The 23,645-nt window shown below is 53.2% G+C and overlaps 1 protein-coding gene and 1 long non-coding RNA gene across 3 annotated transcripts in view; one reads left to right on the top strand and one right to left on the bottom strand.

Moving 5' to 3' along the window:
• Positions 1-23,645, top strand: part of HOXC10 (homeobox C10) — a 106,371-nt gene that overhangs the window by 75,214 nt on the left and 7,512 nt on the right. The window contains exon 1 of one of the 2 annotated variants that reach the window (XR_013363710.1): positions 14,862-15,588. The exons of the other annotated variant lie outside the window; for it this stretch is intronic. The gene's annotated coding sequence lies outside the window, so the exon portion shown is untranslated. Of the gene's footprint in view, positions 1-14,861; positions 15,589-23,645 lie in introns of those variants that run through there. 2 annotated transcript variants of the gene reach the window in all.
• Positions 6,863-17,343, bottom strand: LOC144296721 (uncharacterized). Its single transcript, XR_013363711.1, has 3 exons — positions 16,001-17,343; positions 10,339-10,596; positions 6,863-9,182 (listed from the first exon to the last, which is right to left on the bottom strand). It is a non-coding gene; the product is annotated as an uncharacterized LOC144296721 (long non-coding RNA).

Raw genomic sequence — 23,645 nt, 5'->3', positions numbered from 1 at the left:
CTCCCTCCAACCGAGAAAGCAGAGAAGGGGAACCAAAATGGGGGGGTCAGCAATCTGGGCGGCACAGCTGAGGTTCAAAGGTTCCTGGCTGAGCCTCCAGTCCAGGCCACCTCAGGAGGATGGGACCGGCCACTCCAGAGCCAGCAGCAAATAGAACAAGGTTTTACAGCCGGGCAGATGTCAGCTTAGCCAACTCACTCGGATTCCCCTTTATCTCCTCCACCAAAGAGGCTCCAATCCCCACTATACCTTTGTTCTCTTTCCTTTCCCCCCATCTCCCCCTCCTCTTCCTCCGTTTGATCCTGCCTTTCCCCCTCAAATTATTTCTTTAGATCTGAAAGCATCTGTTCCTGCCCGCCCCTCCCCCCACACCCTCCTTTCCTCCTTTGCCTCCTCCCTCCACTTCTGGGAGTCAAAGAAGCCCCCAAATGGAGGGCCTCTGGCTTCTAGCCTGCTCTGCTGCCCCAGGGCCCAGAGACCTGTGAGGCCAACCCTTGAGAACCCCCACCCCCGCCCCCATCACTTACATTTCATTCTCCCAGCTGGAGAGGGCCCCGGAATTGCAGAGTTTGAGTCTTGGCCCCCAGGGACCAGTCTCTTCTCCCACTGGGACAGTTACCCATTAGATTCAGGTGAAGGCGAGGAACCTGAGGTCGAAGGGTTTGGTGCAGAAGTACTTAGGTAATTGCCTCAGTTCTCTGGGGGCTCTATTGGGCTCCAGAGTTTGAACATATCTTCATATCCTGACTATAGAGGGGAGATGGCCTTGGCAGGAGAGCCTGCCCCTTCCCTTGATGGCAAAGTCATTTTCTGAGCAATTAGAATGCCCCTCGACCCCTCGGAGAATTCCATCACCCAAACAGGGGAGACCCAGACAGTGTCCACACTGTGCACATTAGAGGGCCTCCTTTCTCTCTCTTCTCCAAAATAAAGAAGAAGCATATCCAGAAATACGTGGTCTCCAAAGCTTCAGGAGAGGGTGGTAAAGCCAGTCAGGGTAAACAATAGACTGTCTTTTCCTCGCTTATTCCAGTTCGGTCTGAGTCCAGATAATTCAGGCCAAGACTCTTGAACTCTGGCTGGTAGGCCTGTCTTTAGCAAGAACCCACTTTCCATCCCAGAGCACCAGGACCATCCTAAGGTCTTTGCCCTAGTTAGTGCCCCCCCCTGCCCCGCCCCCCGGGCCCCGTTGAAAATTGGTAGAAGAGTAAGTCCTCTGCTCCCTCCCTTTCCTCCAGCTCCATCCTGAGAGTTAGCCCTGCCTGGCATCCTGCTCCCTCTCCTGTCCTTGAAGACCAGTGGTTGGCCAAGAGCCCCAGATTCATGCTCCCCGTGGCTCACCACTCAGTTTCCATGGCAATGAGAGGCAGCCCAACTAGTCCCTGCCCTTCCACTGCCTGGCTAGACCTATCCCAGCCAGGATGTTCTCTGGGGGAACCTGACCTAAGAGAGATACAGGAGACAGGAGTCTGTGTTTTGTTAGGGCATCTTTGCTAATTAGTCAGGATGGAAGAGGGCAGGCGGGGAGAATCCCTCCCTCAGGCCTGTGACTTCACGCGGCCCTTTCTCTCCGCATTCTGTTCACATCTGCGTGGGTTGGTGACTTTGCTGAGGGCGTGTGCGCGTGTGTGTGCACGTGTGTGCACTCGTGCACGCGTGTGCGTGTGAGTAGAGGTAACGCATGACAGCAAATACCGTCCCGGCTAGGGCGCCTGTGAAATAGGCTCTTCGACTTATCACTCATGTCCCTGATAACAGGCTCCCGCTGTTCCCTCTCCACACGCTGCTCTCCAAGGCTTGCCGCTTTCCTGAAGACCGTGTGGCCTGAGGACTCACCCTCCATCCTGCGACTTGGCTCCTTGGGCCCCTTGGGCCCCGGGTGACTGCAGAAGGAGGCGGAGCCAGAGGCCTCTGGAAGATTAGATTCCTCATTTAATACTTTCACTTTTTCCAAGTTAAACCCAAACCACAAACATTTATCTAACCCTCCAGCCCACAGTGCTCTGCCCATAGGCAGGACCTGGGAAACCACGGGCACCATCACACCAGCAGCAGCGATAGCAGAGGACTCTCCGAGGGCCGGCAGCTGCCTTACGTGGCCGTGGCGGTGGCGGTGGCGGTGGCGGTGGCGGTGGCCGTGGCGGTGGCCGTGGCGGTGGAGGAGGACGTGGATTGATGTATGAAAAGCACTTAGAGTAGTGCCCAGCATACAGTAGGCTTTCAATAGGCTGTTTTGCCGTTGTTGTTGTTGTTGTTGTTCTCCTTCTTCTTCCCCCCCCCCCTTTTTCTTTCTAGTAACAATAACAGGCATTTTCTTAAGCGCTTACTATAGACCAGGCACTGTGCTAAATTTCTACTTCATGGAGCCTTACAATAACACTGTGAGGACGTCGTTGTGTATCTGCATTTTACACTAGAGGAAGCTGAGAGAGGCCCAGGAGGCTAGTGACAGGCCCCCCCCTCCCCAGGCAGAGCCAGAATTCCAGTCAGGCTTGCATGACTCCAGAGTGGGTGCCCTGAACCCCTGTAGTTCTTTGCTCACGGAGGCACTGGCCATCAGGATGGGCTGAGGTTAGCAGGGAGCACGCCAAGGCCACGGGGCCGTGCCAGCCTGAGCGCAAGCAGGACCTCCAGTAACCTGGGCTTTGCTCCTCACTTGGCCTTGGCAGGTTCTTGTCCTCCTCAGCAGGCTGCGACCCAGTGGTTCTCAAATCTTTTGGTCTCAGGGTCCCCTTACACTCTTAACAGTTATTAAAATCTCAAAGAACTTTGCAAATATGGGTTATACCTATCAATATTTACCTTATTACAAATTAAAACTGAAACCTTCTAAAAAAATCTTTGAAAACAATAATAACGAATCCATTACATTTTAACATAACCAACTTTTCAGGAAAAATAACTCTATTTTCCAAAACAGTTTAGTGAGAAAAATGTCACTGTTTCACATTTAATGTCTAGCTTAATAGAAGACGAATGGATTCTGCATTCAATTTGTGGCAATACGCTGTTTTGGTTGAACTACGTGAAGTACATAGCCTCCTGCAGATAAGTAGTTGGGAGAGGAAGGACCTCTCGTGGAGCCCCTTAAAGGGTCTTCAAGAACCCCCAGGGAATCCTTGGACTATATCTTAAGAACCAATTGAACTAACCAGCAGAAGCCACTCCATACATTGTATCATTGGCGGTGCCTCTAACTCCAGAACCTACCATCATTTCACTATTCCGTGTTGTACCCGGAATGTGTTATCTTAGGCAATTTATCCAATTTTTCTGTTCCATAGATAGATTAACAGATAGAAAGATAGATACATAGACATACATATATGTTATGTATGTCGTAGATACGTACTCATCATTTTTTAGTATGAAAACGTAGAATAAAATACAAATTTATAGATGAAATGACCTTGCTAAGTTTAGCCCTGTTTGAGATGGGCAGTTTAGCTATTAATATCAGTCTTGTTTTTTTTTTTTAATTTTATTTATTTATGATAGTCACACAGAGAGAGAGAGAGAGAGGCAGAGACACAGGCAGAGGGAGAAGCAGGCTCCATGCACCGGGAGCCTGACGTGGGATTCGATCCCAGGTCCCCAGGATCGCGCCCTGGGCCAAAGGCAGGCGCCAAACCGCTGCGCCACCCAGGGATCCTATCAGTCTTGTTTTTGAGGAGGGGAAACAGAGCCAAAGTGGGTGATGTGACATGCTGAAGACGACATGCTTAGCAAATGGTGGACAGTAGACTAGAACCCCTGTCCTCTGACTCCTAGACCTGTATTTACCCACTCAGAATCCCTCTCTAAAAAAAAAAAAAAAAAGAATTCCTCTCTAGAGACATGGCTGTATCATGTGTATGGGAGGTGGGTGTGTGCCATGCATAAATTCTTTATGGAAGAATGTATGATGCTTGTATTTATCTGAACATAACTATGTGTGGAGGAGAAAACTACCTTGCACCTGCGTCTAAAGTTATAGTTTTGTCAAGAGGCACAAGGCACCAGCCTGACAGTGTTTTTTCCCTCCTCACCAAGCTCTCCATGTGTCTGTAGTCCTGGGCTTGATCTGTCCATTGTCAGGAACAAGCCTTCCCTCCAGATCTCCTGTTGGTACCTTCTCACCGAGGGTGTGTATATTGCCCAGATCTTCACATGCGCACACGCAACAGGAGTAACAATCTGACATCCCCTTCTTTTCTTCACCCGAGCATCATGTCTAACATGTTTTCAGAATAAGTGATCTACAAGTGTACAACCAAGGAAAGCATAGCTGTGTGAACCAAGGTGTGTATCTGTCTCCATAGATGCAAATGTAGAGCTCTTGGGTGTCCATATACTTGTCTGGGCAAGCCCCATGCAAATGTATGAGCTACTGGAGTCTCAGTTATTTCATTAATCTGATAGGTATTTATTCACAAATTCTATATTTTATGGCTGTGTGAGACTCATGTTTATGCAGGATCCACTGAGAAGAACCTTCGGTCAGAAGTCAGGCTGCCTGAATTCCACTCCGAGCTTTCTGCTCCCAGTTGCTGTAAGCAAGTCCCTTACCCAGTGAGAGCCTCCACTTCCTCATCCTTATAATGGGGGAAACAGTCTCCGCTTCATCTCTGGGGACATAGTGCCTGAGTGAACATGATTCTTTTTTTTCACTATCGAAAAGTCCAAACACAATAGTAGAGAAAACAATATAATCAAACATTCATATATCCGTCACCTCACTTTAACAATGATCTTACCCATGGCCAATAGAATTTGATCTACAAGGAACCCAACACTACCTCATATATTTTGAAACAAAATCTCAGGCGTCCTATCATTTCTCCTATGAACATTTCAACGAACACCTCTAAAAGATACTCTTTTTTATGACATAACCACAATATTATTATCATACCCACCTAAAAATTTTTTAGTAAAACTTGTTAGATTTTAAAGAGTGGAGAAAGGTCTTTGCCAATGCAGAGAGGCTGACTCCCTTGTGCCTCATGCTGAGTTGATGAATATCAATAAGGGAAAATGAGTAGAATGGGGAGGAAAGGATGAACTTTTCTTTTTTATTTCCATCTTAAAATCCTAGTTCAACTCCAGACACTCCCCTCAACTCAGTAGGTCCATTAAAAATGGGCTGACAGGGGACCCTGGAGGTCTAGAGCTGGTGGAGGCGGTCAGAAGGGGCCCTTGGAAGACTGTGCAGATCTCATTTTGGAAGAAAATAGTTGTTGAGCCAGAAGGAAGCTGAGCAGAGGGCCTGCCCAACCATTCTCCAGCATCAGATTTCATCCTTGGGTTGCCAGGCACAGACTTCACAGCATCTGAAGTCTCACTAGAGTTACTGATCTCCAAAGGCCTGCAGACACGTAATAGCATCCTCCTACAGAAACCCGAGAGCAGATGCCCGCAGAGGCTCAGGCAAATCCACCTGCCCATACTCAGGCCGTGTACAAACACATGCAAACCCTCAGAGACAGATGCAAACGTACAAGTACATATCAGCAAACTTAGCCATGTGGGAAAACACAGAGACGCAGATCCAAACACACTCAGACCGATGTGGACATGCAGGGATCCAAACAAAGTTCTAGAACAAAACCACAAAGAGCCAAATACAAAAGCCTGGACACGTGCAAACACACATTATGCCACCTTCACTCACGACCAGTTAACACGGCCAAGGTCCATTGTAGCTGGCTCCTTCCCTCTCGTCCCATCCAATGCGTCACACATCAGCCAAAGCTACAATCTGTGTCACATTCTTGCAGATATGCACCAGAGAAAGTCATCCCAAGGTCGTCCCACTGCCCCTGACAGCATGAGTTCTCTGTCCCCTAGTTCTCTCTCAAAAGACAAGGCTAGGAGTACTGTGGCGTTGTATGTATGATGTGAGGGTCCATATGGACACACGTTCCTCTGCCCTAAGAAGTCTGCTCAGCGAGAAGGGGGAGGACACTGGCCGTGTCCAGACTGTAAGTCAGCCGAGACCGACAGGAGAACGTTGCTTTGCTGACACTGTCCTACAGGTATGAGTGGGCTGATTTCTCGCCGAATTGGTTAACCCACGTGTGTGTTTTGGCATCTTATAGATGTGGCCCGAGAGTGCTTTCTCTGGGCCTGAGTGAGGCTGCGTCAATTGTCGGGTATGGGTTTGACTCTTTTTAATGAACTTCCCAATCCATTCAAAGAATAAGGTGAAAAAAAAATAAAAAAATAAAAAATAAAAAATAAAAAAAAGAATAAGGTGATGCTGCTGAGCGGATCAGATGGTGCTTGGCTAGGCCCTGCGTGGCCACAGGGTGGTGGCTGAATCAAAAACGGTGGCCAGAATCCGACAGTTTAAAAATAAAATCCATCGATTAAGCAGAGATAAACCAGTGGGGCTCTTTGGCACTATGTTCACCCAAACCAGTCAACTGACTCAAATGTCCTTGTTTCAACCAATTTTGGTGAGATGCAGCAGCAGCCACAGCATCGGACCCGGGGGACCCAAATACGCTTGCACTGAAAGCTGAATCTGCACTGGCATTTAGGGTAGGGGACGGGCTGGGTAAGCGGCTGTACGTCTTTCGGAAGGCTAGAGCCATGGTGCAGGGCTGTGTGTGTGACTGGATGAGGACGTGTGTCTGGCCCTGTGCCCGTTTACAGCCGACATCACTGGCGAGGAGGTACAACCTGTGGAGTATAACCGGGGTTTCCCTCTGCACCGAGTCACAGGCTCATGTGGAAGGGACCTTCGAGCTCATGTGGAAACCGAGGCTTGGACAGTTTTAAATGCCCAAGATCACGCAGAGGAAAAAGGGCCGCGGCACACTCAGACACCATGGGATCCGCTAGGGTCGCCGTAATCACGCACCACAGACCAGGCGGCTTAAACAATAGAAATTTATTTTTTCGCGGTTTTGGAGGTTTAGGAGTCCAAGATCAAGGTGTGGGCAGGGTTGGTTTCTTTGGGGGTCCCTCTGTCCTCGGCTCGTAGATGGTCTGCCCACGAGGTCCTGGCTTCGGGTGGCCTCTCCTCGGTGTCCGTGTCCTCGTGTCCTCCTCCTACCAGCAGACCCGTCCGGCTGGACTAGGGCCCAGCCGTGTGACCGCGCCTTACCTCCGCTGCTCATCAAAGGGCCCATCTCCACATGCCGGCGCGCCGAGGTCCTGGGGACTAGGCTGTCAACACACGAATTTGGGGAGGAGGGTGATCCAGCCTGTAGCCGACCCCAGGACTCCCAGTCCGGCGCTGTTGTGCACACAGCAGTGGACAGTTCAGTTCTGTCCCTGAACTGGTTCAATTTCGTTTTGTTTCTTAGGGATGTGGACGTTGTTTAGGGCCAACATGAGACTTAAAGATGTTTCCGGGCCAAGGCCCGGGGGCCCTGAGTGAGCACTGCCCGAGGAATCCAGGATTAGACGGACCAGCAAATGCTGGGACAAGTAACCAGAATCTTCGGCCTGGAAGGAACCTGTGAGGTTGACTTGCCTGGACCAGGGGATGAGAATTCACGTGGTGCATTCAGAGTTGACAGTCGTCTGAAGACTGGGGACAGGGCGGGGCGGGGGGGTGTACTGGCAAGTTCCTTCTTATGTATGATCAGCATTCCTTGTGCTAATTAAGCTCACCCCCCCATCCCTGACCTTCAGTCCTCAGAATTGGACAAGAAGACAGGGTTCTTGTTTTTTCCTTTGAAGCTTGGAGAAGGCTTTACAGCATATTAAGGAAACTTCTCTCTCAGGGACAACCTCTTTCCTCATGTGAGGCTGGAGGGTGGGGAAATCAGAGGCAACAAAGTTGTGCTTACCCCTTTGCTTCCTGCCTGAGATCTTCAGCCCCTCTCCAGGCCCTGGCCAGCTCTAGGGGCTGGTGTAGAAAAGGGGGAGCACAGAGTCCCCCAACTTCACAGAAAGCACAGGTGGGCTCTGGTGGGATTATGGAGCATAGTGTGGACATGATGGAGCCTGTGCCCAGAAGTGGCTGCCACCAAGCAGGAGGGCCTACATCACTCTGGTGGTCGCTGCTGCCTGTGCTCTCTGCGTGAAAAGGCAGCTTGGATCCTGGCATCCAGAGGGGGCAATTTAAAAAGTATCCAGCTGAAGTGCAAAGAGAGCCAGATGCAGCACAGCTTAGGGATCAAAATCCCTGGGTTCTGGTCTCTGTCTGAGCCTCAGTTTCCCTTCCTTCACAGTGAAGTGGTTCGATTAGGTCATCACTAAGATCCTTCCAGCTCTGAGCAAAAACTAGAGGATGCTGGGGGGCAGGGAAGGAATACTCTTTGTAGAAAATCAAATGATGGACTATGTGTCTCCGTGAACCAAACCAGGCACAGAAAACTCTCCATCTTCATTCCAGAGTTGGTGGGGGGTGGGGAAGAGGGGGTGTTAGCTGTGGTGTCTCCTCATTTGACAACTCAACCTTTTCCGCAGAGCCCCTGCCGGCACACCACGGGGAGCTGTTTCCCTTAGGGACCCTGGCCCAGAGAGGAGGCAGGCAGAGACAAGATGGGGCAAGACAATGGGAGGGTATTTGCCTGATGCCAGCGGTCAGGTAAAAGCGGAGAAATTAGCCCCCTATCTGCTTAGTTTCAAATATCAGAATAAAGGGATCCCATTTTATAGCTTTCGTCTGAAGTTAATGGATAATGAGATGCAGGATCAGCCTTATGCAGTGATGCAGTTTAAAGCCCCTGGGAAGACTCTGTTTCCCCCTCCCCAATTACCTCGCCAGGGAAATGCCGTGAGTCCCACCATTAGAGCACATGGTGTTAAGTGCAGTCCTCTGCAGATCACATCCTTTCAAATACAAAAGCACCGCTGGGATACTTCATCAAACACGGATAGAACCAGAAAGGCAGCGCTTGGTGGGGGAAGCTCAGGGAGTGAGGGGTTCTGAAGATTAATCTCTAGATACTTCTCAGAGTCACGTTGGCTGACCCTTGCGAGAAAGGTAGACTGTGCTTGGGGAAGTGGGAACTCAAGGACTCCTCTAGAACCCCGAGGCCCAAACTATGGGAATATTTCTAGTTTCAGGAAAGGGGTGGACTCCAGGTGGTGAGGGTAGTCATTATGTGAGAGATCACAGGGGCTGCCAGGAAAACTGAATTCAGAGAGATGAAGATGCCAAGTGTACGTGCCCTTGGATTGGCCACTGTAGAAGCCACTGAAGAAGTAGGCCCCCGTCTGTATGTCCACAGGATGTAAAACTATTTCAGGGAAAAAAAAAAAAGTCAGTTTCATTTCCATGATTATCTGCTGTTTATCTAACCCAGGAGGCATGACTTGGAAGTGTTAGAACGTAGCAGATGGGGAAACCTGGTTCAAACCTGGCTTTGTGACCTTGGGCAGGTGACTTAACCTTTCTGAAATTACATTTCCTCATCAAATTTTGTGTAAAGCACCTGGCATATAGTCATCGTCTATAAACGGAAGCGATTATATTTATGAGTATTGAGGGGGCTTTGAGGCACTATCCATAAATCAGAACCAAGTCGTGGAATGAACGGCCACCGTGTTCAGAACAAACCAGAAGCCCACATCCTGACAGTTCGTGCATAATGTTCTTTTTACCCGGATGAATCCAGTTTATTTCCTAAACTTAATTTTATCTCCCAAGATCTGGTCATAAAAGGTGCAGAAAGTGTTCTGGATTCCTCTAAGCAGCCTGGAAGCCTTAGGTTTGGGGCCCGGATAGCTTTATCCACAGACACGATGGATGGCTGCCTCCGTGATAGGGATTAAGAAAAATCATAAACTTCGCTCACACAGATCTATATCATGCCGCCTGCCATGGGTCGGAAATTCCATCATTATGGCTATTTCCTTCCATTTGGGCAATGGCTCCTGAAGGCCTACACCAAGAAGTCCGGTGTCCCTGGAGAATGTGCATGCCAACACATTGGTGTCTTCCTAATCTGGCAATCTGGTTGTTACCCAGTAGACAGATTAGAGTGGGGCTCAAGACAAGTACGTTTCGATAGGACTGGGGACATGAAAGGGCCAGAGGCAGACAGCGACAGAAAAGCTTGAGGACTAGGGAAAGAGGAAAAGACACCAAATAGGTTATGGGATCCACCAAAAATGTCGACTATGCACCTATGGTTTAGAGAGCTAAGAAGCAGATTCAATTCTAACTCTTTATATTGACTCTTAAAATAAAAGATTTTATTTATTTATTCATGAGAGACACACAGACACAGGCAGAGGGAGAAGCAGGCTCCATGAGGGGAGCCCAATGTGGGACTTGATACCCGGACCCCAGGATCACGCCCTGAGCTGAGGGCAGATGCTTAACCTCTGAGCCCCCCAAGCGTCCCCCTATATTGACTCTTTATATTCAGTTCATCTTTATAGTGACTCTACCTGGCTCTTGTGTTCTCCAGCCTGGACTGGCTTCTTCCCAGGAGCGACTGTGTGTGCTTGGACAGGGAGGTGGAGAGCTCGGAGTCTGCGTAGTCTGAGCTGCAACGTCCAGGATCTCCACGACCGGCCAAGTGGCCCTGTCTGTGGTCAGGACTGTCGTGATGCCGGCTGTAGTTCTCTGTCCTGGGTTGGGGCTGAGGAGGTGAGCAACTGGGACTCCAGGGGGCTCCTCGGGTGGTCCAAGAGACCACTCAGAATCTGTCACCCAAAAACACGTGTCTGGTTTGTGTTTTCATTATGATCTCTGAGAAGGTATGAATTTTTCTTTAAAAGCGAAAAGAAATGAATGTTCTAAGAAGGATAACCATCGTCATGATGATCCTCTCTGGAAAAAATACACGCGTGAATATATAGGCATGTGTACATTTATAGACATATATACACGCGTGCACATGCCTGCCTTCCTTCCTTCCTTCCTTCCTTCCTTCCTTCTTTCCTTCTTTCCTTCTTTTCCTTTCTTTTCTTCAGTGCCAAAAGAGGCTACGGCCTCTAAGGCCTGGCCTGAACCACCTGGAAGCCCCTGGTGTGCATGTTACATCTGCAGGACGGGCCATACCCCTACACCTGCCTCGGATGTCCTGGCATCGCGGCATACCCGTCCCCTCCCTGACCCGTGTGCCTCTAAACCCTGTGCAGGCGATTTCTGCCCCCGGAGGAGCGATCAGAGAAGTAAGGGCTGGGTTCCGTCCACACCACCCTCAACATCGCTGTAATGTCAGGGAAACGGTATGAATCCTTAGAACTTGCTGGGGCTCAGCTACTCTCCTCCCCAACCGTTTCCCCCCCAGATGAGGGGGAAGGTTCCTGAACAGGGCGGGAGAAGGCTGAGAGTGGGCGAGGAGAATTGGGAAAGGGGAGGCTGAGCTGAACAGGTGTCAGCACAGGGAGGGGCTGCGCACATGCTCCTCTCTGAGAGGGGGACTCGGTGGATGGGGGGAGGAGGGGAAGCTGAAGGGTGGTAATTAGCCGATTATTGTTTCCCCCGGGTGTTGTGAGAATTCCTTAGGAGACACTTGTAAAAAAGCAGAGGGAAGACAGTAAATACACATCTAATGATATGCTAAATAAATTATTATTGTTATTATTATGACTATTATTATAGCAATTGCAACTTGCTCCTTGCGTCTGAGTTTCCACCAGAGATGGGAATTGGTCCCCCCACAGCCGGGCCTGCAGGCTGCCAACACCCCCGGGCTCCCCCCAGCCCCCGAGAGTGGTGGGAAGCAGGGCGGGGAGAGCAGGCCTGGGGAGCAGCCACTGTCCTGGTCTCTGCGGGGAGCAGGTCAGCTCGGCCCACGGCCTGCGGCCCACGGCCCACGCGAGGCCTCTGCCTGCTGCCTACTGTAGTGAAGGGCAGAGGAGGACAAGGGCAGGGGAACCGCCTGACTCCCAGGCAAAGGCACCCAGGGAGGGCGCGGAAGGGGAGGCAGCTGGAGACGGGGCGCAGGGAGAAGGGGTGCCTAAATCGGGGATACTGGGCCCCGAGGTATCGGTATCGGAAGTCTGGCGGGGAGGGGCGGACCGCCTCCATCTGCTTCTCAAAGGGGCTCTGGGCCTGGAAGCGGCTAGGAGCCCTGACACCCCAGAGGAAGGCACCCAGGACTCCCCAGGATCACCGGCAGTCCGGCCAGCATGTCTCCTTCCCGGCTTCTGGCCCAGGACAGCCAGGAGCTGACCTGCGGGCTCCGGGGTGTACTGGGGCGACCCCGCCCCGCCTGCCCGGGCTCCTGCTCAGGCAAACGTATGAATGTGGGCCCCGTTCTCCCTCTGGGTGTTCCTTTCGGCAAGGCACCGCCATCCCCATGGGATTAGACACCCTGGGGAGGAAGGGGCTGGGGTCCCGGTGTGACTGAGCCCCCTCTCTGGACCTTGGACCCTCACCCAGACGCACGGCAGACTGCCCCCCAAAGGCTCACCCCTAAAGGCTCTCATGTTAAAAGGGAGTCAAATCTGGGAGAATCTTCCCTGCCCCAAGCCCACCCTTCCTACAAAACCAGACCCTCGCAGGGCAACTGCCTATCTTCGCCCATCTGCTGACGGTGACCCACCTGTCCCCAAACTCCGGGACCCGTTCTACAGGCACCAAATCCACAGGGAATGATGACGGTTTATAAAAGAACTATGCAAAATGACCTGATTAGGAGATATTACTGAATCAGAAAATTTGTGAGCTTTTTAATGTTTAAGAAATTTTTTTTTTAAATATTCAGTCATTCTGATGCATTTGGTAGTAACCCTGGAGCCCGGCTGAGGCATAACAAGGCCTTTCCCTCCGCCAGGGTGGCTGTCTCAGGCTGATTTATTTTTGTTTTATTTATGTATTTCTTAATGGACCAAGTGGTGGTTCCTCTTGGGCCCCTCAGGCTGACAGGCAGCTCCTTCCTCGCCAGGTCCCGCTCTGGGTTGGTTTTCATGTACTCAGGGGTCTGGGGAGCCAGGACGCTGGTGAGGGGGTGCCGAGGTACTCCGGAGAGGCAGGGCCTGGCTCTGGAGCCTCATGCCACCCCCCACTCCCCCGTCTCAGCTCGGGTGCTCTCTGCTGGGCACTAACCACTGGCCCCACCAGAGCCCACTGCCTCCAGCAGACACGGGCTCTGGGCCTGGCTCCAGTCACGGTGCCCAGGTGCCTGCTGGCCCGCAGGGTGGCCGCAGAAGGGGAGACTGCCTCTGTCCAAAGCTGTTGCACTGGTTGCCATTCTGTACTTCAACGCCTATCAGGCCACCCCTCTGTAGCCGGCGGCAGAGTCCCTGTCTTGGAGAAGCTCCGATCCCATGTGCAGGGGTGTGCGGGGGGTGGTGGCAGTTGGCATTTAACCACAGCCCAGGGGTCTTCACTCCCGTCCCAGCATCCTAGAGAACTTGGAAGCCCGGCCGGCCACTGACACTGAGTGCAGGGAAACTCCCACAAACAAACCATTGAGCAAAGGGGTCTGTGACTCCCTGGTTTAAAAGAAGGAAAGAAAGAATGAATGAACTGGGGCCAGGAGAAAAATGTCTTTTCTTCTGGGATGGTTGGTGGCCAAGGAAGGCTTGTGGATCCTGGGCCCAGTGATGCCTGGAAGGAGGCCGGTGGGAGAGCCAGGTAGATGTATGTAAACCGGGGCGCGGGGCGGGGGTGGAGGGGATGAGATCCAGAGGTGCCAATCCATGTTCCCCACTTATTAAAGTCAGGTCCTCCATAAGGGCCCATGGCTGTGCTGTTAGGGAGCTGGAAGGTCGAGCCTTCTGTACCCAGAAGGAAGGGAACCCCAAGCCGGGAGCCACAGAGCAGGAGTGGCACAGTGGTGCAGATATAGGTCCCTGAGGCCCAGGGCGTCAAAGAATGGGGCTGAGGAAGGCCTCCGGAAACTCCCACCAGAACAAGCCCAACACTTGAAAATTCACCTCTGGATCCACCAGGCTCCCACCACACAGCCCTCCAGGGGCTCAGGAGGCCCAGGTGAAAGCAAGCTTTGTTTGGCCACAGCACCTGGCTTTCCTGGTCCTCTAACCAGAGAGCAGCAGCAGTGAAAGCCGCCCTGTCCCTGCCCGGTCCCTAAGCCTCTTCACCTCTGAGGCCTACCTACCCAAAACCAGGGTTCAAGAGAAGTGCCGAGAACGCAGTAGGGCCGAGGTGGCGGCTGACCTCCAGCGGCCTGCTCCCTCGTGGAGAGCTGGAGCGGATCTCCGGGTTGTGGTACTTACTGTTCACTGCCTCCCCTTCCTTGAGCCCCTCGCCCGCCCGTGGCCACCTGCCCTCCCCAAACCCGCACCCCATCTCCGGATGGGTGCCCCAGCTATGCCCCGGCACCTTCCATTTGTCTTCTCTCCTTGAGGCTTCCTATGTTGTGTTTACCCTTTGGTAACTCCCTCCCCCCGTAAGTGGAGATCTCTGCTAGCTGATTTCCTAGATGGCCAGATCCTGCTTTCCAGTTGGTTCCCTGGAAACATTTCCGTGAACAAATGTCTCTCAGCCCCTACATATAAATATGTCTGCACGGAGATAGACTGGCCTAAGCCCCCATACACACACATCACGAGGTAATTACACCCTTATATACATACAGATATCTCTACAGAGTTATATTCACAAGTGTCTATAACTCCGCGGAGAGATAGCAGCGTGTACGTATAGGACTATAATTACTTATGTCTATTTTTATAACTATGCAGTTATAAATAGATATGCCTATATATAGTGATAATAATATAGAAATATCTCCATGGCCATATATGGCTCCAAGTGAATGCTCTAACTACCCTATATCACAATCAATAAGTATATATCTCCTGATACATAATTCCAGCGATATACATTTATCTATATAGCTGCTCAGAGATATAAATCTGTCAGGATATCAAATGTCCATAAAACTGGATGGCTATAAGAGAGTCGTATTTTTTCTCGTATATAAATCTGCTTCTGTAACTGTTGTATATGCACAAATACAATGGAAATAATTATATTTTCCTCAAGCATAAATCTGTAAATACAAGCACAGCACATTTAGGTATGGTTAGAGATAGAGCGATATTTCCCAGACATCAGTCTGTCAATAGAGCCACCGGTGCCTCCAAACAGAGAGAGTTATAGTGGGGGTTATAAATAAAGTCTCCAGATGTGAAGGCATCAGGAGAACTAGGTGGAAACACGGCTCTAAGCCGGCCTTCCTCCTCCTCCTCCTCCTCCTCCTCCTCCTAGATGTCCCCGAAGTGAGCAGGCTCACCTAGGCCAGGGTGCAGAGGTGTCCGGGCCCTGACATTCCCCCAAGGAGGGCTGGAGGCCGCCGGGCTCGGGGAGAGGGCCCAGGAGCCCCAGCAGCCCTCTCCGGGGGCTGGGAGCTCGCTCGGGCAGGCGCACGGGCCTGGGGGACAGAAAGGGGGAGCGTGGCTTGAGTCCCTCGGCCCATCCCAGGCCCGGCAGTGGGGAGCCCGGCAGAGGGGAGCCGGCGGCAGGGCGGGAGGCCCAGCGCCCGGGGCGGCCTGTCCCCTCGCGCCGCTCTGCTCGCCTCCGGCCGAGGAATTTTACTTTATTCGCGCTCCCCCGCCCGCCCCAGCCCGCGGGTCCTCAAGGCCAGGCCGCCGGGTCCCCTTTGAATCTGCGCCCGGCTCCGGCTCGGGCTCCGAGGTGACCCGGGGAAGTGTACTCCTCCGGCCCTTGCAGCCCAGACGGGCACCGGCTGTTGAAAAAGAACCAAAACCTCTGAAAAGGTTTGTGACTTAAATCTTTTAAAAGTTCTCACGCCTGTTTGTTATGGTCATTTCGCCCCCCCTTTCCTTTCTCTTCTAAAAAAGTTGGCTAATTTGTGTTGTTATATTTACGCTTTGATTTCTTTTTTCTTTTCTTTCTTCTTCTATTTCTTTTCCTTCCTTTCTCTTTCTTTCTTCTTTCTTTCTTTCTTTCTTTCTTTCTTTCTTTCTTTCTTTCTTTCTTTCTTTCTTTCTTTCTTTCCTTCTTTTTTCTTTTTTTGGATACAATTGTTTTTAAAGAGGGGGATTTCGTTGGACCCGAAACTTCGGCGGGCGGCGTAGTGTGCGGCCAGCGCCCTCTCCCTGCACACCTGCCTCCCCGCCCCACCCCCGCCACAAGAAGTGCATTAGTGGGATTATCAGAAAATTGTACCTGGAGAGAATGAGGCGAACGTGGAGGGATCCGGGATCGCGGTCTCCTCTTCCTTTCTGGAAATCCGCTGGCTCCAAGCGCACCAAGGACAATTCAGCGCCTCAACCCCTCCTTCCTTCTTCTCCTTCTTTTGCTCTTTGGGTTTTTTTGTTGTCTTGTTGTTGTTGCTGTCGTTGTCGTTTTTCTTTGCTTGTGTGTTTGAAAAGCCCCTAGAAAGGGAACCTGCCCGGGCCTACCGGAAACCCGGCCCTGCTCTCCGGCTCCCGGGGCCGTACGTGCTTTCCTGCTTCCGTCCGACCCGCGCGGCCGCCCGGCACCTGTGTCCCCAGAGGGGCCGACCCGCTCGGCCACCGCCTCACCCCCCTCTGCCCCCTCGCCTCACCCTGTTCGCTCGCCCTCCTCTTCAAAACGGGGGCTCCAGAGACTCCCCAAAGCCACTAATCACCCCCACATGTGGGAGCCCTGCCCTGATCGCACAAAGCCAAAGCCGGCGAAAAAGCAGCAGGCGGAGCGGCCTCCTGGCTCTCCCTCTCCTCCTCTGGCCGGAGGACCCGGGCGGACAGGGGTTCCCAAACCCGGCGCCCCCAGGGCATATAGGAAGAAGCTAACTTGCCTCCTCCCTCCCTTGTCTTCCCCTCAGATGCTGTGATGGTGACTCGGTCCCCTGGCCCCTCCTCAAAATCTCTCCTCTTGCATTTTATTGTTATCCTGCTAGGGAGGGACTGTTAACTACTGTTTTATTGTTATTTATTATTTATTGTTATTATGATTGTTGGTAGAGATTTGTTCACGGGGTTCAGGGGACAGCAGCCAGGCCCGGAGGGAGGCCTGCTTGTCTCTCTCTTTCTCTCTCTCTCTCTCTCTCTCTCTCACACACACACACACACACACACACACACACACCCCTAGCACAGTGCACACACTCCAGGTAAATGCCCACAGATGCCTGCTGGATGCAGGCCCTGCACAGCCATTCACAGGATGCAGGCGGCCTTCCACCCCGGCTGGCAAACAACACGCTGCCCACGCACACCAGCGTTCAGGCAACCACCGCCCCAGCCCCAGCCCCAGCCCAATGCCCAGACCCACGCACAACCAGCTTGTAAGGAAAGCAAAATACATAAGAACCCACTTGCAAAGCTCCCTTCTCTCCCACAACCTGGAGGGGTGAGTCAGGCCTCTGTCTCTTTCCCCCAGTCTCTCTCTCTCTTTCTCTTTTTTTTCTCCTTGTTTACAGCTTCAGAGAGCTCAAGGCCCATAAATCTTGAGGGGCCTACAGAGCGCAGAGCACATTTGTATGCATCGTTAGGACTCGCTAATACCTAAGCCCATTAACGAGCGTGTATGCGCGTGGTTTCCGGTGTGTATTAACTTATAGTTAAATTCTGGAGGAAAGGGCATTGTGAATTAACATATACCAAATCCATCACCGGCTTTTGTCATATCATATTAGTCAGCCATGAGTTTTGGGGAGCAGGTTGCTAGATTTGGGGTGTACCCACCCTCCAAACTTTCTGGAGCGAGTCTGGGGGGTGGGTTTAGGGGAAGACAGACACCCCTATTCCAGCCCCGGTCATTCAGGGACTCCTGGCCCGTGGCCGCGGACCTGCAGGATGGTGGAGGGGCTGGGGACCGCCCGGAGGCTTTGGGCGGTGGAGGGAGGCCGCGGGCCAGGGGGAGGCCCTGAGGGCTGCAGGGCTGCAGGCCAGGACCGTGCTGGGGCCGCTTGGGCCACGGGGACGCTTGGGCCGTCTGGTTTCCGCTTTGGAAGAGAGAAGAGAAAAGGCAAGTGGAGTCGCTAAACTTTAATTAAACCGAAGAGGAGGCGGTGGGGGGAGGGAAAAGAAAACAAAACCGATGGGAGGAGGAGGAGGAGGCCGAAGGCCAAGGAAAGGAAGCGGCCGGCGGGAGCGGGAGGCCCGGAGGTTTCTGCAGGGCCGCAGCTGGGCCGTCCCCCACCCGGCTGCTGCCCGTCCAGGACGTTAGCTCCAGCCCTCTGCTAAACAGACGCATAGAATTTAAAACAAAAGATTTTATTAGGAGAAAGGGGGAGAAAAGGAAAAGGATAAAAGGGAACCAAAAAAAAAATGAAGAAAGAAAGAAAATCCTTTCTAATTATACAGCACGTTTCAGCCAGGTCTTCCTGGTCCCAGCGACTCCGAGCCTCTTGGAACCCCAAAGATCTGTGTAATCGGGCCGTGTAGACAGAGATGAAAGACGCCAGTCCTGGAGAGAAAGGGGGGAGTGGACGGTCCCTCTCTTGGGGTCCCGGAGCAAATGCCAAAGACAAGCTAAATTATTGTGTCCGTGTGGATGCCGCCGCCTATTTAAACAGGGCGAGGGGGCTGGGGGTGCAGGGGGCAGGGGAGGGGGCGGCCCTCCCCGCGCTGTGAACTTTAGCGGGGCCGCCGCCTGTCAGCCCCAGAAAGCGTTAAAGGTGCAGAGCCCGCGCCAGCCTCGCAGCCGCCTTTGTACGCGTGATTTATGGCTTCAATCTTGGTTCACCGAGAGTTCACACGGCTTTCGCTGCTGTTGAAGGTTAAAAGATGGTCTTCGCTTGACAAGTGGGACTATTGAAAATTCCTTCTTCTTCGGTTTTTTTTTTTTTTTTTTTTTTTTAAGAAGCGAAGAGTGGAGACTCAGAAGAGAGCACATTTGGGGGGAGGGGACGGAGTTGCAGGTGGGGGAAGTGGTGGGTCAGGAAAGTTGGTCCCCCTGCGGTCCGGATTTTGGGGTGAGGACGTTGGGAAGGCCGTGGAGAATAGGAGGAGCTAGGGAAGGGATCAATGATCTCCGGAGGCCGAGGGGCGGCATTCTAAAAAACACAAGTGCTGCTGCCACAATTACTTATCTGGACAATTTGGATCCCACCTCAGTGGTCCTCCTCTTGAGACTGAAGCGGGGCCCAGGAAGGAGCTGGAGTGAAGGGCGAATATGGGGTCCCCATGGCACCAGGTGCCCACCAGGTGTGCTGCACTGACCGCCCACCTAGCCCAGGCTCTCAAGTGCACCCGCGTGCCCACAGGTGTGGAAGAGAGGGCCTTAGATCCCAGTTGTTCCAACTCCCTCCATCCTGAGGTGTCACCTGACACGCAGATTTGATGCAACTGCTGAGGCTGATGGGAAAACCATAGCATTGGGACTGAAAAATCTTTCTAAAGCCAGATCCCCTTGGCCACTGGCCACTTGCTCCTTCTTCCTTCTGGCATTTTGAAAGCAGAGGTGGTGGTCAAAGATCTCCTCGTGGCCAGGAGATAAGGCCCCTGTGGTCCACAGCATTGAGTATCTGGAAGCACAAGAATCTCCCTTCCCTTTCAGATGCCCGAGAGAGAGATCTCCTGAGCTGTGAGGGTCTGAGTGGCTCTTTGAGTTTCCTTTAGAATATTTTAAAATGCATTGAAGTGGGAACTTAGGATTATGGGTGCTGAGGAGGAGAGCAGCAGAGAGCTGGATCTGGTGCTGGGCGTGCCTGCGTAGGCCTGTCTAGGTCCCACTGCCAGGACTGATGCCATTTGGAGGTCTGCTCCCGAGATCAGAGTCGGCCCCTCAAATCCAGATCCTGGAACTAACGGCATCCACGCTAGAAGGGGCACTCCCTGTTGCTCTTCCCGCCTGGAGCTGGAAGGCCTCCTCCCACCATAAGATGAGGGCTCCTAGGCAATCCCAAGACAATGGGGAGGTGGAGGGAGAAGAACCAGAAAGACAGGCCACCCATCTCTCCAGGACACCCAGTGCCAGCTCCTAACGCAGGGCGCCCCACAGAACAGGCAGCAGGGAACAGAGAGGCCCCAGAAATCCAGAGTCCAGGTTCTGGCCTCAGGAAAGAACAGAGGAGAGTGGCCCTGTGTTTAGAAGCTTGGGGGTGGCTGTTAGGAGGAATTAGCCAAGGAAGCTAATGAACCCCATCCACGGTCTGGTTGGGAAGCAAAAGAATGAACTTAAAAGGGCCTCTAGAAGTAATGGCTGCAATGAAGTCCCCTTCGCACCCCCTCCAACTGAATTCCTCCCTGGGAAATAATTTCAGCAGGCTTGTGCTTATCTGCAAGTCTGGAATAATTATGAATTATTAATTCATAATTAAGACTTGATTGTGACCATTGCTCTCCAGTGGGCTCATTTATTTCCTTCTCCTCTGTGAAGCGCAGGGCAGCCTCTGTTAGCCCCTGCCCTCAGAATAAGCAAACTGAGGCCTGGTGCCCTGGAAGGCAGCCCTTGAATTCAGGTCCTTCTGTGGACCGGTTGGATGCCTCACTACCAGTCGGGTATGTGCGTCCCCACAGGGTATTTGCATTCAATAAACCAGCTTCTGCCAACTGCAGGTTTCAAAGTGCTTTGCAGGCTTGGCCCCTAGAAGGGGGGCGCGAGGAGTGCTAGTGAGACTCCCGTGAGGGAAGCAGCTTGGCCAAGCCCTGGGGGGGAGACAGGAGTTCAGGCCTCGTGGCAGGACTCCCAGGCCCAAGAACCCAAGTGATCTGGGATCCGGAGGGCCCCCCACCCTGCCCTCGGAGATGCCGGTCTCCCTCAGCCCTCTGGAGACGCCCAGTGCATACCTGGCGCCTTTCCTGACCCCCTCTCCCCAAGCCCCACTCCCCTTGGGGAGGCAAAGGCTTCAAGACACACCGCACTCTGGGATGCTGGGGGGTGGGGACGTGGGATCTGCCGGTCTTTTCACATCTGTAAGGGCCTAGAGAAGAAGAAAACTGTATCCTGTGAGATCATTTCCATCTGAATCCCTGCCTGCAGCTCCCGTCCCCCTGCGTCCCCCTGTGTCCCCCTGCGCTGAGACACTCTCTTCATCCTCATCCCCTCTTCCCTCCTTCCCTGCCCTCTGAAAATGCCCACCGGACGGGGAGGCAGCGGCAGCTCCCACAGCTGTGTCTAGAGAGGCAGCCAGAAGTAGAAAATGAGGGGGGCCTCAAAACCCCTGCTTCCCGAGAGTTTTCCCTCTGTTCCTCAAAGCCAGATCAACACCCCAATCCAGGGCCCCTCCCTCCTCCTTCCCTCAACTCTGCCTCCTGGAGATGGAGCCCTTCCCCCTCCCGGGTGGAGGCTGGGACTGCTCTCAGAACTTGGCTCTGAGGACACCAGCCACCTCTCCTAGGACATTTGGGGACCCACCCCCTTGCCTCTCCGCGCCTGTCTGGTCCGAGGGAGCCAGGGCCCGCGCACGGGAGCGGTGCGCTCACCTCCACCGCCTTCCCCACCGCACTCGCTCCCCCTGCTCCAGTGGCTCCAGCACCCCAGTTCTCCCCAGGCCGGAAGGCAGGTAGGAAGCCCATCCAGAGAGCCCCCTGGAGTTGGCAAGCATATTTTAATTTACTGTTTGATGGCAAATAAAGAGACCTGGGAAAAAGGGAAGGAGCAACTGTGCCTGGCGACCTCCCCACCCGCCCCTCCTCTGGACATTGGCTTTCTCCATGAAACAGTGCGCTGTTGTTCTTGGACAACCGTTCCCACCATCTCCGTTCGAAGGGTTTGAGTTTCACCCTCCGTTCACCCCCATTAATCACCCCAGCAGCTAAACATCACCCAGCCCCCTCTGGCCCTTTCTCTTCTTCTTGCCCTTAGTATTCATGGCGGGCATTCCTCCCGGCTGCGGCCTCACAAAGACCCCTCCCCCGACACGGCCCTCCCCCAGCTCCCCAGCCCTCCCTCCGTGGGCACCACTCACCTTGCCCTGCGTCCTGAATGCCAGCTCCCACTCCTGAACCCGTCCCCCAGCTTTCGCCCCGGCCTCCGCCCGGTTCCCTCCCCACACCCTCCTCCCGGTGCCTCTTCCCATCCCCTCACCCCCTCACCCGTCCCCCTGCTCCATCCCACACGCTCCGTTCCCCTGCCCTGCCCTCCCCAAGGACGTTCCCCAGGCCCTACCCTCACTAGCTTTGAAGCTCTTCCCTTCCAGCCTTGGGAAGCGGAGAGGCAGAGAGGCCGTGCAGCCCAGTGGGGAAAGCACGGGCTTTGAATTCGGATCCCAGACCTGTCCCTTGCTAGTCTGTGCAGCCCGTGGGCAGACTGCTTAACCTCTCCGAGCCACCCGTGGAGTGGACCTACCCACTGACCTTACGAGTTGTTGTGTGGATCGGATTAAATTTTATTTGCATAGATCCGAGCATTCAGCAGGGCCTTGATAAATGGTGGTTATTAATATGAGAAGCTTCCTGTAAGGGGAATAAAGGATGCTCTTCAGATTCCAATAAAAGCGCAGGGATTGCCCCTCCACCACCTGGAAGGGAGGGGGCAAAGCTTACACAGCCTTGCAGGTAAGCGGCCCCTTTACCGGGCAGCTGGCCGGTCTCCTCTTTGGCTGCACGTGGGAACCCCATGGAGAGCTTTAAAAAATACCGATGCCAGGCTCCCGGCTCCGGAGGCTCTAATTTGGTTTGGTCTGGAGCAGCGCCCAGGCATCTGGAGTTGGAAAGACTCCTCAGGTGATGCTAACGTGCGGCCTGGGGTTGAAGTGTGGGCCCCAGGAGGTGACACCGCCACCCTGCCCTCCCGTAGTGTGCCAGCAAAGAGCAGGGGGGAAGGATGCTCAGCCCAGAGCTGCCTTTGCAGTGCAGTGGGGGTCCCTCCTCGGCCCCGCGGGGGGCGGGGGGCCCATTGGCTTCTCTGGACACCTCGGAATTTTAGAGACTCGTCCTTTTCATTCCTCAGCACTGCTAGGATTTTGAGAGGGGCCGCCCCCAGAGGAGACAGGGGAGTGCACAAACTGACCTCTCTGGGGCCCCCTCTCCCCTCAGAACAGCGGAGGGCCCCGGACCACCAGTGGCAGCGGCAGAGGCAGCCAGGAGGAAAATTTGTAGTTACATAGTAAATGGAATTTCTACCTGGTTGCTACAATAATAGGCCAAGCAATTAGGATACAAGTTTCCAGGATCTTTTCCTATATTTCCAAAAAGATAAATCACCCCCAGGAACAGAATCTGCATATTGTAATTAACTGATAAATATTTCATGCCTGGTTCAAACTTTCTCCTCTTCTATTTAATGGCCGCAAACTTGAGCGTCAGGAACCAGGGGAGGGAGGGGAGGGAAGGGAGGGAGGGGAGGGAGGCCCCACCTTGGCTTTGGGGGAGGGAGACCCTGTCTCTACTGCTCCTCTATTTACTTGCCTCCTGTTCCTTTAAGGAAACATTGCTCACCTGCAGAAATTGGGTCCCAGGTGGTAGGGAGGGATGCGGGCTGGGGCTCAGCCCCGACCTTCCCCAGGGGAGGCGGTCTCTGGTGACCCCGGCCCGCATCCATCCCTACCACCTGGGAGCCCAAGGGCCCGCTGTTTGGCGGAAGCCCGCTCTGCCATTTATGAACCGGTTGGCCTAGGCAGTGTACTTAACGCACCTGAAACTCAGTGTCTCCGTCCGGGAAACAGGCACGGCAGTCTTTTCCTTGTAGGAGTCCTTGTCGGGGCACGTTCTCGGGCTTATGAGCGGGAACATCTATAATAAACAGTCACCCCATTGCAGGGCAGCCCTTCCCCTGCCCCCCCAGGGTTTAGGGCACTTAAGCAACTGAATGCTACCTGGAATATGATGCGTGCATATCTCATCTAATCACTGCCAGAGCCCTGAAGGGAGGGTATTAGTGTCCCTATTTATTGTTTGTTTATGCAAATGAGGGGGCTGGGGCCTGTAGCGCTTCCGGGGTT

Source organism: Canis aureus, chromosome 25 (genome assembly GCF_053574225.1).
Source record: "Canis aureus isolate CA01 chromosome 25, VMU_Caureus_v.1.0, whole genome shotgun sequence".
Taxonomy (NCBI): Eukaryota; Metazoa; Chordata; class Mammalia; order Carnivora; family Canidae; genus Canis; species Canis aureus.
This window is presented reverse-complemented; position numbering and strand designations above follow the sequence as displayed.